Source organism: Raphanus sativus, chromosome 3 (genome assembly GCF_000801105.2).
Source record: "Raphanus sativus cultivar WK10039 chromosome 3, ASM80110v3, whole genome shotgun sequence".
Lineage (NCBI taxonomy): Eukaryota > Viridiplantae > Streptophyta > Magnoliopsida > Brassicales > Brassicaceae > Raphanus > Raphanus sativus.
In genome coordinates this window covers 13,787,975-13,796,502 of record NC_079513.1, presented here as the reverse complement: position 1 = coordinate 13,796,502, position 8,528 = coordinate 13,787,975, and positions in this window count along the sequence as shown.

Genomic DNA, 8,528 nt, shown 5'->3' with positions numbered 1-8,528 from the left:
AAAGACTTACTAGGAAGGTCCCAAGGATTGAACTTGTAGATATCAATCTGTTTAATAAGCTCGAGTTTGATGGGTTTGTTCTCTACTTTTCTTCGAAGATAATACCCTAAAAAGCTCTTCGTCCGTTGGATGAAATCTAAATCCAGGAAGTATTGCTTCATTCTTTCTTCGTCCTTACCTTCACCACTCATCTTCACTACATCGATATATCAGCTATTTAGTCTCTTTTTTTCTTAACATCAGCTATTAAGTCTCTCTGAATAAAAAGTTCTATGTACCCATTTATATAGGTGAACGTTTATCAACTAATGAATTATTTTTTATGCGTTCAATTGGAATTGGCTCTGTTACAATTGACTTTGACTATTATTATACACACGATATCTTTTTTTTGAGCAAACTGACCCAAAATATATAAGATTTTACTACACACACACACACATCTATAAAACACACACACACATATATATATAATGGAAAAATGAAAGCCGGTACTAATTTAATTTTACTATCACACACACATCTATATATATATATATATACAAAATATATAATATATATAAATATATATATATCCCCTTCTTATTATTGAGGAGACCATCCCTTTCTTATTAATTGAGAAACATTTTGAAATAATAACTTTGGTTTTGTAAGTTAATTACATACAACCCTGCTGATGTGTCATGCTTACATTCACTTTCAACTATGCTTTAGAAAGATCCTTTAATTACTAGACAATTTACAAAACCATGCCACTGGTCGAAAATGAAACTCCCGACCACATAACATATATACTTTTATGTTTCATTTAAACATAATATAAAAACGCAGTATATATGTATTATCCTTATTCACTTCCTCTGTATTTGAGAATGGATTTCCACCAAAAGGAATCTCTAATGCGGTTTACCTATGTACACATTGCGATTATATACTTTTTTCCAAAAAAAAATCGTTACATATAGTATGTGCTTATGATAACTTGACCAACGTTAATTTTATTAACACACATAGTAAATCAACACATATATATGTTCCAAGCTTTTATTAGGTTTACTAAAATTTAGTTGTCAAGTACAAACATTAACATATCATTTTGAATTATCATACTGTGAACTTGGTTTTGTTCGTCTATAGAAGTTCAAATTTATTTTTATTCTAAATTTTCTATATATTTGTATATGAAGTGTATCTATATTCATATTAAAATTATACTTTTTGTATAGGTTATCATGATGGCCTTTAGATAGATAAGATGTGATGTCAAAAAATGAAGATAGATGCATCCAATTAAAATTTTGCATTACGTCAAGATTTAAATTATGGAAATAAGGTAATTTTATATTCTACAATAAATTTGCGTGTAAGACTAATTGGAGAAGTAATGAAGCATTGATTGAGAAATCACATATCAAAGATTAAAGAAAGAAACTTATATTACACACTGCGAATATATTGTGTCCAAGTTAATATTTTCCAAATTTTACCAACCTTGAAATCTTTTTTGTGTCAACTCAATATTTTCTATTCAAGACCTACTAAATTTATTAATTTATTGTTTTTATTTAATTTATTGATTATTAATTTACAGTTTATATTGTCTTATTAACACAATAAAATAAAATTAAAGTGACACATTTTATAACATATTTTATAATAAGGGTCTATTTATAATTGGTAATTTTTTAACTACTAAATATTATCCAACCCATTTTGGATCCTCATAAGATTGAATAAAGATTAACTATAGTTTATTTAGTTAATCCCAAAATTCTTTTTAGTGAAATGTACATTTTAAATTTTTTTAAAAAATCAAATTATTATGTAATTTATGTTAAAAAAATATGATATATTTCTTGTAAAAATATGTATTTCTTTTAACTGACAAAATTATGCATATTTCATAGATTTAATAATTTCACACCGCGCAAAAGCGTGGATCTTAACCTAGTTTATAAATAAACCTTTTAATCATGTGTGATTAACAAGTTTGCCATTACTTACTTGACATCACCACAATCCACCTCACAACCTTTTTTCAAAAACTCTTTCTTGCCTAGACTTATTACATGTCATGCCATTGCCTAAAACATATAGTATATCCTTCATTTTATGCATCTATGTACCATTATGTCTTTACAATTAATTGTGGAGAAATCATATTAATTGTGTGACTGTTTCGGAAATCTATAAATAGAATATTCATAAAGGCAACATTGATTATTTGACTTAATCACAAGTCTATATTATTGTTTTCATAGTAAATCATAAAAAGTTGACTCGAGCATGGTCATGTTAATTGGTCACGATTTTGTGATGTATCTTAAAATAATGTTTTGGTCATGTTAATTGGTTATGTGTGTGTTGATATGAACGATAATATCAAATCCGGTAGGTTTTTATAATGTTATACAAAATTAGTAGGATACTATGATATCAATAGTCACAATTGATAGGGTTTTGACTATATATACACGATTCATATTTTTATGATATTAAATTTCTTTATGATTCTTAATTATACATGACATTTTAAGGACTGAAAAATATAAACGATTCATAATTATGTTATTTTATAAAACTTTAGTAAATGAAATTTATTTTGATGAATACTTTTTGTATTTTATGGAATATGTGACATTTATTTTGGGATAGACAATATATATTATTTTTATATTGTAATATCAAATATCGTATATAAAAATTTTGAGCAATTTGAAAATTGTAAAATACATTCAAAAAAGAATTCTATTTTAAATTCTTGCAATCCCTAAAATTTGTAAAAATACATTTTGATTACAAAATTATCATAAATGGTGACATACATTAAATTTGGAAACTTATATAATTTTTTCCGATTAATTTTAAGGCGAATATCATTTTTAATATGAACTTCCTTAATTTCTGCCATATGCATATAATACTTTCTATAATTATCTAAAAATCTACGATTATAATCATATACGAAATTAATAGGTTAGTCTGATATATATAGTCACAACTGATAGAGTTTTGGCTATATATACAATTCATATGTTTATAATATTAAATTTCTTTATGATTCATAAATGATACATGATATTTTTTAGGGAGTAGAAAATATAAAAGATTCATAATTATGTTCTTCTACAAAACTTTAGTAGGTGACATTTATTTTGAATATTTTTTATATTTTATGGGATACATGACATTTATTTTGGGACTGAACAATACAAAATGTTCTATATTGTAAAAATAATATCGTATATAAAAAATTATGAGCAATCTTGAAAATTTGTAAAATCCATTCAAAAAAAAATTCCATATTAATTTTCTTGCAATCCCTTAAATTTTGCAACAATACTTTTGATTACAAAATTATCATAAATGGTGAAAGATATTAAATTTGAAATTTATATAATTATTTCCGATTAAATTTAGAGAACTAACCATTTTTAATGTGAACTTTCTTAATTTGCCATATGTGTATAATAATTTCTAAATTATCTTGAAATCTACAATTATAATCCTATACAAAATTAATAGGATAGTCTTATATATAGTCAAAATTGATAGGGTTTTGACTATATATATATATATATATATATATAATATATATATATATTTATATATATATATATATTTTTATATGATCATATTTTATAATATTTTTTTTTTACGATTCATAAATGATACATGCCATTTTTAGGGACTCGAAAATATGATTATAAAACTTTGGTATATGACTTTTATTTTTATTAATATTATTTATGGGAAATGGCATTTATTTTGGGATAATATAAACTGTTTTATATTGTAAAATCAAAAATGTCGTAAATAAAATTTATGAGCAATCTTGAAACATTATAAAATACATTCAAAAAGAAATTCCCTATTAAATTTCTTGCAGTCTATTAATAAAAAAATATTAGAAAATTTTCATAAATGGTGACATATTAAATTTGGACATTTATATAATTATTTCTGATTAAATTTAAGGAGAAACGTCATTTTTAATGTGGATTTCTTTAATTTTCGCCCTATACATATTAATACTTTATATAATTGTCTGGAAATCTTAGAACAATTAGGGATTTGCAACATTACTTTGTGGCAACATCAAGATATATCAGGTGATGAGAAAAGAGATCGAATCCAACAATCGAACTGTAGCCCCTGGTCTCGTTTTCCTCGAACTTTTTAGTAAAAACACTTTTTATAAATAAAAGATAAATTAGAAGAGGCTCATATGTATTTTGAATTATAATGAATATTAAGGTTCGATAAAGGGTCTATTTAACAATTTTGAGTCTTAATAAGCCCATTAAATTTGAAAATTCATATTAGTTTCTTCTTTTTTTTTTTTTTCCAATTTAATATTATTTACTTCAATTTATTTATCTTCTTTTACATTTTATGTACTTCAAAACCAGTATAATTTTAATGAAATATAATGATTTAACTTCAATAATAAGACAATTATTGTTTATCAACCATAATAAGGTTATCTTTATCCGGATACTTCGGTAAATTTTTTTGTTATTTGAAAAATTCAGTAAATATCTCATTCCAAATTAGTTTTCCTTACATTAATCTGGATATCAATGTTACTTATGCTAATCTATTCTATGTATAATATGTCATTTTCCGTGTTTTCAATATCTGTAGATTAAATTTATAGTTTCTTTTAATCCTTTCATCCTGCGCAGGGTGTGGGTAATCACCTAGCTAGTATATATATATATATGGAAAAATGGAGTAAAAGTTAAAGCCCTCAATTTTTCTAAAAACACTAAAAATATTAGCTAATTTTTATAGGTCATTTTTAATTTTAAGGACTGGTATTTGTATTGAAATGTCTTCAAAATATATAAGATTTTATATAATTTATATGTAAATCAAACAAAGAAAAAGTGATAGTTTAAGATATCGGTGTCCTATTAATTAGTATGTGGAAAATTATTAGATCGTTGATTGCAACTAATTTATATACGATGTACTATTACCGGGGACAAAGAAAACATGTGTATGATGTAATATTGTCGAAAATCAAACATGTCGTCATCCGTAGTTGCTAACGTATATAAAATTATATATACAGTAATTATATCAAATTTCCAATAAGCTGTAAGTTCCAATACATGCGTATTGTCTAGGTGAATTCACGTGGTTTGACCGTATTATAGATTTCTAATATGTTGAAAAGATGTAAGATATATAAAAATAATTAAGAATCTCATTCGAACCAAAAAATAACTTTATCATTTCCTTCTCTGTGGACTCAACAGTTTTGATAGCCGGGGAGCAAAACACAAACATCGATGGTATGGTAGACCAAATCTATTAAATAATAACCATTCTCCCATCATCAACTTCAGTTGCATTTCAAATCTGTTAAAATACGAATACTAAGTAAGGATTGGTTGTTATTGCAGTGTTGTGTTTAACAGATTGTTTCATTCGTGTCAATTTCTATGTCAACAAAAAGCATAAGACACAAAAAGAATCTTAATAAAAAGTGGACAGTCAATAACTTAGTCTTGTGCGAAATGGGAAAGTGAACCACTTGATCTAAAATAACATTCAAAAAGTTCGGTTTTTGACTGTTGAATATTATCATTGAACTTCAATAAAGAAACAAGTAGTACAAGTTGCCTACGAACAAATATTAGTACGTATCCAATCTCGGAAGATAACCAAACATTAAAAATGAAATTATTCAAATGAGGAACATAGTCAAAGGAACATAATATCAACTTTTTGAATTTATGCGACATGAAAAGGAGTGAGGAACATTGAATGGAATCTCTCTCAATATATATATCAGGGTTTCTATAAAGAGTATGTTCATACTGGTGCGAAAAATAAATAAACAAGAATCAAGAGAAAGAAGACAACTAACATAAGAAACGTTACCTATTGGTATGTTCTAATTAAGCTGAACTAGCTAGATCGGTGCAACGGAAATAATAACCGTGCAGCCATGCAGACAGCCGCCACTGCCTACTTATGGGCTGCGTTTTGTATCTTTGTCCTCCCTCCCTTGAAGGAATTGGCCTTTTTCGTGTGATTTAAGATTGAGTTTATTTGGGCTTTACGTACATTCCCATTACTGCTAACACCGATGTCTTTTTGTTACTATTTACGTTGAAACCATTGATGTAACAACCAGAGGGGTTTCCTATATGCAAGAGAGTATGATTAGGATGACTGACAGAACTTTAGAAGGCTAAAGTAGCTAATCTGACTAAAACCAAATAGTTACTTTCGAAACTCAGCTAATCAGCCTGTCTTAAACATTGATGACAAAAGAATATTGTATTTTAGGATTATTGGGTTAGTAGTCCGGTTAGCTCGTTTATCTAATTTGTGGTTTAGTATTTTGGTTATCTAAGTTGGTTTAATTATTATGCAAACAGCAAACTACATATGTAAATCATTCGACCATTTGAGAAATCAATCAGAAAATCATTATCTTCCTCCTTTTCTCTCTCTCATGTGATCATCATCATCTATATATCAATCATCACGAATCCAGGATTCTTGAAGGTGGCTTTCTTTCTATCCGATCACCTTTCCTGCCTTGATTCACAATCCAAGCTCTTAGAGCACCATTAACCCAGGTGTTTAAGGGAGTGCTTGATAATTTTTTAATCAGAAAAGAAGGAAAAAGGAAGAAGAGAAAGAAGAACAACGCCTAGTTAAGCGTCGACATACTGCTGTTGTTTCAACTATTCGCGGGCCCCACTGAAACGTGGTGGCCCGCTATTGGTTCATCTTTTTATTTTTTTTTTTATTTTTTTTAAGATAGAAAAAGAAATTAAAAAGAAATCCTAAGCACTTTTGTTTAAGCAAAGAGCGTTGATGATGCTCTTAGCTAGCTTCTGGATTGGGTTTTATCACTAGGTTACAAAACCTGTTTCATATTGATAATTGATAAGGGACCATGTATCGCTAATTATTTTTTTTTTATTTTTTTTGTAACTTAGGCTTTCAATGTATCGCTAATTATTGCTAATTGTTTAACTATAATCTGACCACAACTAATGCCAAATGATTTCAAAAAACATTTTAGTAGATATATACATCATTTATAGAGAGGTTGCACAGTGTCACCAGTTGCAAAAAAAATAGAAAAACACAGCATGTGATATATCTCTTACCATTCGCAAAGTATTGTATAATAAGCTCTTTATTTTAAAAGGTTGTATACTAAAAAATACATTCGTGTGAATGTATTATTTAACTTTTGGGGCAGATGCATTTGAAATGAAGCATGTGCAGACGTACCCCACTCCAGTTAGTCGATTCAAATAATTGAAACGAATAGTAAGGAAATGTTTTTTTTTTCATAGTATCTTTTGCGTATGTGTTTGGTTACTCGACGTCTTTCCAAACAAAATCACGAGCCCCCTAGGAGTGTCTCAAAACCCAGCCCAATCCACTTACACGTGCATCCTTCTCCCATGCATGCTCCATCACTGTTACACCCATGGACGGAGGAGACCACTTACGTACTGTTCAATATGTGTTCAAACTGTCTCTTGGAAGTTTTGAGTTAACTTGTTAGATTCTTAGAGATTTTTTTTAGAAAAAATTTCGGCCCTAGAAATCAGATTGGCTGTTAAACTTTCATTTCTGTGAAATTATATTTTACAAATTAGCAAAAAATAATGTTATGTTTGTTCCATTGGTTTTTTACCGTTTGTTTGGCTGTCCTGTCATTGTTCGAATCTAAGAAAATCTTGAAAATAATATCAAAATAAAGTTGTTGAAATCATTTCTACAGCTTGATTAAGATTTGATCTTCATAAGTTGAATCAAGAGAAAATGATGGAGTATAGATTTACAAAATATGTTGGAGCTTAATTAAATGTGATGATGTTAAAAATAGAATCCAAGAAGCGGTGTGGGGTGTGGTCCAGCACCAGTAGGAAAGACGGTGCACAAAATTGTTAGTAGAAATGTAGAATCGTTACTAGCATTTAAGTAGTCAGATCTCCTTGTCCTGATGTTTTTTTCGGCTCGCTTTTCTTCTGTATCCAGCTCTAAATCCGGCGTGGCACTATTTCGGTGGTCGTCCGACTCTGATTCTGGTATCCTGGCCTTCTTCTAAGAGGATGGTGGGCCGGTTTTATTTCCGACAATGTACCTTTTCGTTAAAGGGAAACGGTCGATTTAAGGTATGTTTGTATTAGGAGAGATCTCGATTTCATCGATGATCCTCTTCGAATCAGGCGAGGAAGGTGTATGAAATGGAGCGTTAGTCTCTGTGTGGTGGTGGTTTCTTCTTATGGATGAGATCTCGAATTGATCGATGGATACTCTCTGGAAGAAAAAACTAAAGTGGTAATGAAGTAATTCATGTTTCCGGTGTGATCCAGTATGAACGCCGTTAAGTTTTTCAGCGTCGTCTTTAGGCGGTGATGAGGTGGCATCTTTGTAACGCGTCTTTCCTCGCTACTGAAGATGTAAACACGTATCCAGTGCATGCGTGTCCCGTGATGCGTGGGTGGATGGCCGCTTTCTTGGGTTCTCAGTGTTTTGGA